This window comes from Stegodyphus dumicola, chromosome 4, assembly GCF_044657685.1.
Source record: "Stegodyphus dumicola isolate Sdum_Otavi_A_Nest chromosome 4, ASM4465768v1".
Lineage (NCBI taxonomy): Eukaryota > Metazoa > Arthropoda > Arachnida > Araneae > Eresidae > Stegodyphus > Stegodyphus dumicola.
In genome coordinates, this window is record NC_140771.1 from 170,329,037 (window position 1) to 170,341,709 (window position 12,673).

Genomic DNA, 12,673 nt, shown 5'->3' on the forward strand with positions numbered 1-12,673 from the left:
ATGAAATATGAAAAACAAAATGTTAGAATTTTAAAAGGATGATAAATTTCTGGGAATGTAAAAACTTTAAGAAAACTCAATTTATCAACTGAAAATCTTTCATGGATAATTTTCGCAGAAGGAAAGGGAAAATTGTAATTACGTTTCCGATTGTAATTGGCTATGGATAAATACGATCATTGCTTCGCACATTTTGAATATTTTTTCTTGTTAAGCATTTATAATTCAAGAGTGTTTCGTTATGATTCAGTTTCCTTTCCTGTCTATTTACACCACTCCCGGAGCAGCGACAGACGGTAAAAGGGGCACTTCTGATAACTTTATATTTGATTACAGGCAAATATCAAAATACTGTCGCTAAAAACATGCTTCCATACAGTGGTCAGTGAGCATTGGATATTATAAATGTTGCATAACTTGACTGAAAAAACACTTTTACATTAATTTCTCGGGAAAAAAATGATGCCCATGCTCGTGGAAGACTGGCAGGAAAAAAAAGCGAGCAAATAGAATGTAAGGCGTGAAGTAGGCAAACAATTTTCAAAATTTTTATTTGTAAATCTCGAGTTTTGACCTGAGGAAAATATTTAAACTATAAAATGCATGCACGTTGTCACTTTGACTAATAAACCAAAGCTTATTAAGAACGTGTTCGAGTTAACGATGTGTTATTTTAGATCCTAATTGTTCCAATAACGTTAAGCCTGGCATTTAACGAACTCCAATTCTCTAAAGACGAGCTATTTCAAACTAACTTCAGAATCTTTCGTATCTTCTTTTCAACACGACAATAAGACAAACTAAGTCCTATGCGGCTTAACCGGGATAGGGATCTCTGATTACGGCACCGAAAGGCCTGGGGTCGAATCCTTCAGAAGGTATTGATGTTTGTAAATGTTTAGATTCTGTGCGGCATGGGGTCACTCTAAATATGCGGCCAGCCGACAGTCCTCTCAAGACGTTGATGTAGGGAAAGAGGGGTGGGAGACCCTCGGACCCGTCCTCCCCCGGGGTGCTCTCCATCAAAAACGTGGGAGGAAACGTGGGAGGATGGGAGGAACTCAGCAAAGTCGTACTGTCATCTGCATGGTTCTCAAGGCTCTTACCAACGACAGGTGCAGTCTTGTAATCCTTACAACTATGAATTTCGTGGGCTTGTTCTGATGTTACTGTCAGATAAGTGAGACAAGTCACAAAAACAACAACTCTAAGTCCTACAATAAATCTGCTGTTACTTACGATGAAGCTGTGTTAAACCATACACAATCTCCGCGATAAAAATCCCCAAGTTTCAATATCATAATTCTCTTACAGTTATAGTCCCCCACTCCTCCTCTATGTTCAGAACTATTATTTATCACAGCAAAGGTTGAATACATTCCGGGCTCTGCATATGTAAATTATTTCTTTATTTAATAGCTACGCATATAAATTGCTTCTAGCTACAAGTTCGTTGATATCACTTTACATTTATTTTATATAAGTAACATAAAATTGGATATTTATTACAGAACTTCACGACGCATATCACAATAAATAGCAGGAAATAGCTCAAATATAATGCGGATATTAAGCAATTCCTCATTTATTGCATGAAAAATATCGTCGATTCCCACAATCACTCGCAGCGCTAAAGCGTACTTCAGCTAAGCACTGAATCTCACAGCTGTTCAAGACCTGAACTTTCTGACTCTCGGAATCCTACTTAGGCAGTGTGGCTTCTGGACGCATTCGGAAGCGGTCGTTAAACTTCGGAAATATGTTTTCCCGAATCTTCCAGACAGTTGCCAAATTATCACCAACTTGAAGACAATGTTGTCGACAAGGTCCACCAACAGCTTATTTGCCTGTCTAGTGCTTCAGCTATTTTTGGTGTGTGGTGTATTGAAAATACGGCAAAGCATACTAGGGCTATCTGCCTAAGGGGAGGGATGCCTTCGTGGATGACTTTCTAAGGGAAATTGGGTCGTATACACGTTACACATGGGGAAAACTACGAAAACGCCCATGCAGCCAGTCCGTTCGCGGGATTCGAACTACCAGTGTTCAGCGATTTTACCACTCGGCCGCTGGTGGGCTCAGCTATTTTTACACATTTAAAAATCTGTTGTACTCATAATTGGAAAACCTGGAATTCTATATAAGAAGTAAGCACTTAAATATAAAAATATGCAAGAATGGAATAAAAATAACAATCCCATCCATCCACATCATATACCGAGTAAAAATATCGCGAAACGTATGCAATCTACTATTCTGTATCTTCTTGTAATTGCTTATAATATACTTTTTTTATTAGTTATACCATCTTTTATTAGTTAGACATGCTTGCAAGTCATTCTGACCACTAAACTTAATTTATCATAAATTGTTCTGGAATGAGTATCCACAGAATATTTTTGGGTGAGAATAAGAAAAATAACTACATCGATAAATTTATATTTCTTTAACCGGGGGTTCAAAACTAGTTTACAGAATAGGACTTTGCATCAATGAAAAACACACATATTACGCACAGATTTTACAAGCATCAATACAAAATACGGCGTCACATGCGTCATCTCCTCCTCGCTTCGCGAACGAACATGATCCAGGAATCTTGTTCTCAAAATACGATCTGATAAATATGGTAACTAAATTAAAAGAAAAAGTTTACAATAATTTTAGGCAGGGATACTCTCTGTGGAATAGAGTACTGTCATGTAAACATGGATGCTAAAAGAGTTTTAAAGAAATCATCTCGCAAAAAATTAATTTCAAAACTTTGCATCAAACAAACATACAAAAATTAAATAAAGCAAAAATAATAAAAAGTCTTAATCCGTAACCGATTTCGTCTCGAACGTTATACAAAACGAAATCTGCAGCAAAAACTAGAAGCTAAAAATAAATAACAAAACCGAAACCATTTACGTTAAGAGAATGAAACAACAAAATAAGCTATCCTCAAACGCTTTCATTCGAGATAAACGAAACATTGCCTTCACGTGTCTTTCTAGTCTTGCCGAGCCTCGCCAAAATATCGCCAGATGGCGCTTTCACATGGTTAGAAGGGTGATACGAAAAAGGGGGTGAGAAATAACACCTGGCGACAAATTCGCGACATCTGCTCTTTCTCAAGCACTTTTCACGCTCAATTTGACACCCTGCAACAGGTGTCTAAGCTCCGAATGGCACTGCAAAGTATAAAAAGGTATGTGAATAATTTCGTTTTTTATATAAATGTCTTCTTTCTTTAAGCAGTCGACCGAAAGAAATAAATGTGGTCAATTTACACGGAAATGATGTCATATTTTGGGAAATCTTACATAAAGTTTTCTAAGATTCAACCGTTAAAATACAGATTTTCTTTCTTTATCGCAGTTTTTTTTATAAGATGATGAATTAAACTTATACTGAATGTAAAAATGAATTTAAATGTTAAGCTAGAAATCATAATAAAATAAAGTATTCCAAAAATATATATATATTAAAAAAAAAGTGTAATCTCGCGATTCTTCAGAGAATTCATAAACTTTGACTACGTATGTATGAGAATTGGCAGAATTTTAATACATAAATTTAACATATATTTTTAACAGCTGATTAATATATATATATATATGTGTGTGTGTGTGTGTGTGTGTGTGATATATATATATATATCACTAATTAACAGCTGTTCTGATGTTCTGAGACATGATATTTTTTATAACACATAAGATGTATGATTTAATAATGTAACTATATTGTTTTTAGAAAAGCATTAATTAATTTTAAAAAATACAAAATTAACCTTTGTACGGCACACAGAAAAAAAAATTGCTTCACATATTTTTGAAATTATCATCATTCTTATTAATAAATTAAAGATCATTAATTGCAATTTACGTTAATTCATAAAGAGGATTACGTATATCATAACGTAAATGTTTATGATCAAATCTAACACATCATTGTCAAATTTAAATAACGTAAAATCTTGCTAAATCTTTTACCCTCTTGAAAAAGAGCATATGTTTGATCGATCTCGTAATCCACAGAATTGCATTCAGTTTTTGATTTGCTCCAGGGCTATCTGCCTAAGGGAAGGGATGCTTTCGTGGAGGACTTTCTAAGGGAAACTGGCTCGAACACACGCAGTATTGCATACGAAACCTACGCCAATCTAAGGTTGCGTTTTATTTAATTTGAAGTTCACGGTTATATTGTAACCCAGTTTCAAACAAATAAAATCTCTTGATATAGCTACGACGAAACCATTGACTGCAATTATTGCAATAACTGTTTGCATTTAAGTCTTCACCTTCCGTATTTATCCGAACCAGTATTAAACAGTCAAGTATCAAGCATAAACCAAAATTCAAAATCCAAGTTAAAATTGAAGCATTTTTAATATCCACCTTTGATTTAAATGCAGCAAGAATTTTAAATGCAGCTTTGAATAAAAGCATGTTAAACATTTGAAATAAATTTGCAATATAAATTATTTATTCAAAGAAAAAGCATTTCAGTATTATACTAATTAAGAAAAGACTTGTAAATATATAACCCACAGTTCTTTTCCATGCATTCTTAGATCCTATTTCCCTCCGAATGAATATCTGCACTTCAAAATATAATTATCTCGGCAACTGGAATTCGTGTTATCTGGGTTGCTCTTTCTAGGTCAAGTAAAACTGCGTTTGCTTGTAATTTTTATACCATTTAAATAATTAAATACAACATATATTTAGGAAGATATTTAATTTATTTCAAGTAACTTGTACAATATTACATTGCATTTATTTCGCTGAATATGTACAAGCCATGTTTGATATCCCACCAATGACCGAGCGGTCTAAGAATGCTGAATACTGGAAATTCGACCCCAGGTAAATAGGCTACCTGTTTGATTTAGTTTTTTTCCATTTGATTTCCATAACGTGAATACAAGCCAGTTTCTCTTTTAAAATCCTACACGAAGGCAGACAACCTCGTATGGTTTTCCATATTCCAGTTACCTAACCCACTGTTTCTCAATCTACGTTCCGCGAGCCACAAATGGCGTTTGAAACCTGCCATGGGGTCTTCTTAGATTTCAAAAGGAAAAACATATATATAACTAAAATTCAGATGAACTGCACATACATCACTGTAGCTGAAAATCTCAGAGTTTGGAAATTACGTAAGGCAATCGTCTATCACGTTTACGCAGATGACTGATATTTTTTTTTTTTAATTTATTACCGGTTACCCTACTTAAGGACTTCTCACTCTAGTAAAAAAAAAAGGAGGGGGGGATTTAAAGTACTATAACTGCAATGCTTCTTACCATCATACATGCAGACAAAAACAGCTACGCAAGAATCTACAGCGTCATCCTTTTCATTAACGTGTGTTCCAACATTTATTTTAATTTTTTAAAAATAAAATTAACATTATACAAATTCCAATAGCTTTGAATCATTAAAAACAAAAATTAATTTTCTTCTATTGATTACCTATTACCAACATAAAAATTTAGTGAATTTTAATTAATTATATTTTATAAAAAAGGTGAACTAGTAGTAACCACACGCTAAAAAATATTTTCGAATGGAACAAGAGTAAAAAATTTTTTTAAACGCTGACCTAACCCAACCCAAACTTCAATATTCGGAAACGTAGCTATAAATGTTAAGGCACGACCAACTGCTTATTGTATATAAATCATCCTTGTGTATTTCATAAATGATTGGCTGGTTGGCTGGCTTATAAGGGCTCTTTTTCCAAAATATGTATTTTACACCTAGCGATTTTAATACAATTTCTCCTACATAGAAAGAATAGTTTTTAGCCTAAAGGGGCATTAGCTCACATGGGTTATTTTACGTCGAATCAATATAAACGGCTGTATCACTTTTCAAATTATGGTCAGGAAAAATTATCGTCCCGGATTATATTTAAAGAAATTAAATGATGAAGAATCTGCATAAAAGTATGTATATTTCTCGTATTGTGAAAAAAACAACACCTAGAGCCATCAAATTTTGAATAACGTATTCGAATACAGGCATAGTTTAATAAATTTTTGACGAAGAAACTCAACGATTTCAAAGCGAGCAGTGGCAACACACTGTACGAAAACAATATTTTTACTCCGGTGCGCCACACTGTCTGTCGGAAATTCTAAAGATACGCTGTTTTCAAATATTTTTACTCCAGAGGAGCCTTAGACCAAATGCTCTTGAAACGTGCATGCATGTGCAAATGAAGAAAAAAAAACCCTTTGGGCGTAATATAAAATCTGAAGGTATTGCTTTGAATTATTACTATGGATTGGATATTCATATCCGCGAATTCCTTGACGCACGAAAAATTTCCAGAGTTGCGAACTCGAATGTTCTGTTTCCGTCATTCGAATCCTTCGATTCTAAGCTAAAACATCTGACGTGGGCACCACATGACTTCTTAGTATGGCTTATATAAGACGGATTGTCAAACGGTTACAGCTGAAAACATCGCAGACGAAAACATCGCGGAGAAAACAACGCAAGGCGAAAACGTTGTGGTACAAAATACTGTAGGAAAAAACATCGTGGTACAAAATACCGAAAATGAAGCGGTTGAAAAACTTCGCAGTTTAAAAACATCGTCATAAGAAATAAAGCACCTACATGTCGATAACATCGCCCACATGCATTTTTCAAATCGCATAGTGACATATTATGCAACTGACTTTCGTCCTAACTAACAAATCGACATCCAAAAAATTGATTGCACGATATGCATGAATATGTTAACGGTACTTTAAGAATAAAAGGAAGCAAAACAGTACATAATTTTCATTAAAACAATATCAGCTTAACAAATGTTAAAGAAAGTAATTTTATCGCTAACTAAACAATTTTTACGGAGGTAAACTCATCCAGTTATTTATCTTCCTTTTTTTAAGCATTTTTAGACTGTATTTTTCATAAAAAATTATCAGTTAAACTTTATAAAAAAAGGTTAATTTATTAATGACCTTTTTAATTAACTATATAAATTTAAAATTACGTTTTTTAAGTTGAATTAATTTTCTACTCATTTTCAATTTTTAAATGGTTACGTTTCCTTCTTATTTTTTCAGAAAAAATTTATTAGTCCGTTCAGAAATGTGAAATATAGAAATAAACGAATCTCTCTTTTATTCTTGCACTCTAAAACCTTCATACGAACATGCATTTACAACTTTCAAAACCTGAAAATGATAATGTGTCCGATGTAATAGTCATGCGATGATTATTTGTAGCTACTCCATTTTTTACATCGATATTTTTGACAACGATGTTTTTAAACTGCGAAGTTTTTGAACCGATTTATTTTCGACCACGATATTTTGTACCACGAAGTTTTTAAGAGCTGCGATGTTTTCTCTTTGCTTTTCGTTTCTCCCACGATGTTTTGTACCACGAAATTTTCGCCTTGCGTTGTTTTCTCTGCGACTTTTTTGTTCGTGATGTTTTTGCCGCGATGTTTTCGGCGGACACCTGGGGAACCCTAGGATCTCTTCGCTGGGAAGTTTCTCCTTCAAAAGTACGAAGGAAATGAATAAAGTTGGAGTATCACTTATAAGATATCCAAGACCCACGCTAAAGCAATCCACACAACATTGGCAGACTCCGCGCACCTAAGATAAAATTAATATACTTTATCTCATGTTACTGTCAGATAAGCGAGAGGTCACAACAACAAATACCGGGAGTATTTACAGAATGCGAAATATTTTCTGAAACATATCCTAAATTAGGTAGCTGCATTGAAATGTTCCTCCAAAGCTAAGCCATCTGGTCACATTACAGTAAATTTGTCCACAAGGGGGGATATCCATATTTTATAAATATCCAGATACTCTATATCTCAATTAGTCTGCATTCTGGAGTTTCTAACTGAGAAAAAATATGCAAAACTTTGTTATTTTTGCTTGAAAGGTCTTTTTTTTTTTTTTTTTTTTTTTTTTTTTTTTTTTTTTTTTTTGTTTGTTTGTTTGTTTGTTTGTTTGTTTGTTTTGTTTTGATGTGCTATTTTGAATGTATATTCGTATATACAAGTTCTAGAATGGCACCATGTTTTCATAACACAGGATGCAAAACTATTCAAAGAATCTACATCACATTTCATTTCTCCCGTTTTTTTCCCATTAACATATGAATTAGTAATTATCAGAAATGCCTTAACATTCTCCAAGCTGAAGAATCAAGTATAGCAATTTCAATTTTATTACTTATTTATTCAATTTATTTAAACAAGAAAGCATTTATCGTATACTTAACAAATTGTTCTAATGGAGTGCATTCCTGAATCCAACTTCCATTAAGGAGTAATTAAATAAAAACTGCAAAGCAACTTTAATAACTGAAAATTAGAAGCACTGCACTCAAGTGGATTTTATTTCCCGAGGGAAAAATATTAGCATTATTTCTTAAGAAAAACACAGCATAAAATTAATAAAGAAATTTTACTTTCCATTTTGTTAGCTAATCATTAGTCTATTTGCATATTAAATTTCATGTCTAATTACAAGCATTATTTGTTATTCCTCTTTTTCTACGACAAAGGTTACATGAGATTTCTATTTGTTATTGAAAAATACGAATTTAAATAAAAATTAACTACACTCCCTATTATATTATTCGAGACCAGGTTAACCGGATTTCGGATTAATTGGACTCAATCTTAAAATGCGTTAAGAATGTTTATTACAGACAGATGGAAAAATTAATATTTCAAACTAACATTCGGGATTTGTATTTATACACAACATTAACATGTGGTTTTATTGCACATAGTTCTGAACATGCATCCTGTCCACAAAAGAACCTACTCGGTATTTATTTTCACAACTGTTGGTAGTAGACTACGCTTCCAGTTGCATAAATATTTCAGATGTCACAAATACTTAACAAGGCAAGCTTTGGAAAGTTCAACAGATAGTTCAAATTAATGTTCGTTTCGGTAAGTTCGTATTAGCAAAGTTCTTTCTGGCAAGTTCATATTTAAGAAAAATCTGAAAGGGCTCAGATTTTAACGGTCGCTCAAAAGGGTTTGTTAAGGTTTTCCTACGTTTTCGCTGAGCTTGCAAAGTTTTTCTACGTTCTCGCTCTACGATCATTCCATTTTGCATGGCCTGCGCAGTGCTGATGACGTAATAATTGGGAACTGAAACTTTAAACTCAAACCAAAACCTTTCTCTTCGCGTGCTTCCATCTTGCACAACTACGCACTTCAGCTTCTCTCTCTTCTCTGCTATGTCTGCTACGTAGTTTCGCTATGCTGCTGCCTATTGCAATAATATCAAAAATGTAAATGTTCTTGAATAGGCATGGCTAGAGTGCCAAGCGAATTGTGGCCACAAATATCAGTTGCAAATAAAAATGGAATTAAAACTGCCTCGACTGCCAAGTTTCTTAGATGATGCGAACTCAACATGTTAGCATACTACGCAATCGGAGTTCTTCCTCTTCAAAATGAACCGACGATCTATCCTATCTGGGTATTACGCATCAACAGTGCTCTGTCTTTTCCTTGCTATTATTTCATATATGCGTGTGTGTGTGTGTGGTTTTTTAAGGCTTAGGTGAAAGCATGAAGAAGATATTAATAAAACTGGAATTGAAGAACCACCATCTTCATTCTTACACATCTGAAATCATCTTTTTGGCAGACACGTACTGTGACGTCGTGGATGCTTCATTTGTAAGGGAATTAATACTGGTATTGGTGATGCATCACTTTTTATTCACAGCACATACAACAGATACAACATTTAATTAATACATTTAGAAAACTTTAGTAGATATCCGAGCTGGTGACACGATCAGAGACGTTAACGAAGATGGCACCCGTCATCAATCGACGAATACGTCGTTGCCATTCACAGTTCTTTAAAACAGGTATTAAAAAGGAATTATTCTTTCTAATTCTGCGTTCTTTATACTTACACATCTCAAATAATCGTTTTGGCAGACACGTACGTACACGTATATTACGAAAGGTCATTTTCTGACATTGAAGAAAGCACGTGATTTTATGTGACGTCATTGTATATGGAAAATCGTTCGTTAATGTCAGCATTTTAAATAAATAGCTGCTGCTGGCAACTTTGTTGTTTCAGATTAAGATAACTGACACGGTACGTTACTGCCACGCTAATTTTTTATTGATATTGAGAAAGAGTTGTTATATTACATTAAATTTAAATCACGACGTCATACGTATACGTATTAATTTGAAGTGTCCAAAGTTTTCGTTTCCTGGTTTGGCAACAAAAAAATTATTTACGAATTGGTTGTTGCTTGGAAAGAATGACAAAATATTCATTCATACTGAAATATTTTATGCACTTTTTTTTCAGGTGCACATGGAATTCATAAATTTTGCTTTGGTCGCAGCGAACAACTTTGTGTGCAGTACATTAAATTAACAGTTCATTTTATTTTCAGTTTCTCAGTACATAGAATTCATAAATATTGCTTTGGCCGTAGCCCACTCCATATAGCGGGCTTGCCCGCTAGTATTGATACGAAACCGAGATGTCTTATTTTACACAAAGTATAATGTCACTAAAGCATTTGGTGACATGGAACATAGTGACATAGAGCTAAGTTATACATACATTTGATTAATGTATAACTTAACTCTATATCTCTATGTATAATACATTAATATATGTATGCTTTTTACTCTCCAACAAGAACAGAACAAAAAAAAAAAAAAACAAAAAAAAAAAAACTTAAATCTCCCGTACACTAATATCTGTCACGATTGGCTTCAACTGAATCGCACATTACTCAATATTCTCAGAAAGCAGTGGATAAATTGAAGTATCATTATTTATTCATCTATTGTTCCTACTCTGAGAGGTCAGCGAGTTTGGTATAAAGCAAATGAAATATTTATCGCATTCCTATAGAAGCTGAAAGCATTAATGCTTGATGGGTTAGCCTTCTCATTAAGTTACATTAATTCTACACAGCCACTGGCAATGTGGAGATCATGGCAGCGTAGATATGGTATGCTAAATTATTATTAAATTGTAACTGAACAATGAAATGCTATTCGGCTTTGAGAAGAATCAATTCATGAATAGTTCAGCACGAGAATAAGTGCAGTAAATTAATATTTCAAGTATATGAAGTATTATAAATACATGTCAAATAGATGCGTAAGTGACATTTCAGAATGAGCACTATTATTTGAATGGCTAAACCTGGTACTTTCCCTCGAGTTAATTTCCATGTGAAATGGACTGAAAGCATGAAAGATTTTATGATTTTTGCTATGTGTAATGTAAATACTGTTTTTACGTAACAAACGTGATTATCTGAATATATACAGGTGATTTTGAAAAATATATTTACAAAACATGGTCTATAGTTTGGCCAAGAGACACAGCCATTTTGTGATTTTTATTTAATAACAGAAGTTGTTCAATAACGGTAATGTAAATTGTCACAATCAACAAGTTTGCGACAATTTCATTAAATAAAATTGCTATGGGTTTAATGTCGTAATATTATGTTATGTGATATGTAATAAATAAATAAATAAATAAATTTGAGGCAGAAAAAAACCTCAATAAATCATTTCAGCTGTTCTCTGCTATTTTAAAACAAGCATTTCAATGCTACACCTTTCTTCATTTAGCTCCTCGGGTAGCGTTCTCCCATTGAAAGTATTCGAGGCCCTAAATTCGCTTTTTCATATTTAATTCCGTTTAGCTTGAGTGGTTAGCGTGTATGAAAAAAGAACACTGTTGCTAAAGCCTCAAATGAAGTAAGGAAAAGTATTCCTTTGGCCAAAGAATTATGATTAATATTAAAAAAAAGCACTGTAGGAAGCTATGATCCAAGAGTGCCTATTTTAAAGTAACAGAGCAGAAGAAGCGTCCGTCTCGGTTACAGCAAAAATTTGACTAATTTGATTCTGAATTATTTTGACATTTTTAAACGCTGGAAAATATTTCATTTACTGTCACAGCGCTATAATTTTATCATAGGAAAAAAAAGTACATTTTATTTTTCAGTTATCAAGCCATTTAAAACTATCTGTTAAACCAATCTTACAGTTTTAAACTGTTGATCACTTAGTTAATTATAATTGCTTTAAATTGCAATCGTTTTACAGCTGCAATCGATTTCGTTTTAAACCTGTACTCGCTTATAAATAAATAAAACTCTCATTAAACACCCTTTTTCTTAAAAAAAAATCATGGAGAATTTTAGGATAAAATAATAAAACCATTTTGAGGTTTTACGAACAATTTTCTGCAAAGTCCGAATGAATATTTTTAGTTTTTCAAATTAACTAAAAAAAAAACAAAAAAAGTTTGCTCTAAGTATTTAAATCCTTTCTGACTGCCCCCTTTTTATAGTATTATAATACTGTATATCGTTTCATTCAGTTATTAATTTTAGGGTTTATTTTGTCTTTAATCAAATTTATGGTTATGTATTTTGCATGAAACTCCATCCAACAATCTTTCAAAAACATAACCTAACCTAAGAGTATATGTTTGATATATAATTGTAGAGCTTTCAATTAGAGCTAACAACGTTTAAACTGTAAGTAGCTCAAATTAGAAAGAGAGATACAACTACGTTTCTTTTGGGTCTTGGCGACATTTGGAGATTTTTAACCAAAATAGCGAAATTCTCGAAGACATGGAGCAAGACATTTTCGAAGCCCTAAG

General features: G+C 33.2%; 2 protein-coding genes across 15 annotated transcripts in view; one reads left to right on the forward strand and one right to left on the reverse strand.

The window, feature by feature from the left end:
- The window catches only part of LOC118188251 (tyrosine-protein phosphatase Lar-like), a 1,537,039-nt gene that overhangs the window by 533,764 nt on the left and 990,602 nt on the right, over nt 1-12,673 (reverse strand). The window lies entirely within an intron of this gene.
- The window catches only part of LOC118189724 (uncharacterized), a 451,032-nt gene continuing 441,377 nt past the window's right edge, over nt 3,019-12,673 (forward strand). For 2 of the 6 annotated variants that reach the window (XM_085815775.1, XM_085815779.1), the window contains exon 1: nt 3,032-3,193. The gene's annotated coding sequence lies outside the window, so the exon portion shown is untranslated. Of the gene's footprint in view, nt 3,194-12,673 lie in introns of all 6 variants that reach the window. The other 4 variants (XM_085815776.1, XM_085815777.1, XM_085815778.1 and 1 more) reach the window with 4 other exon arrangements.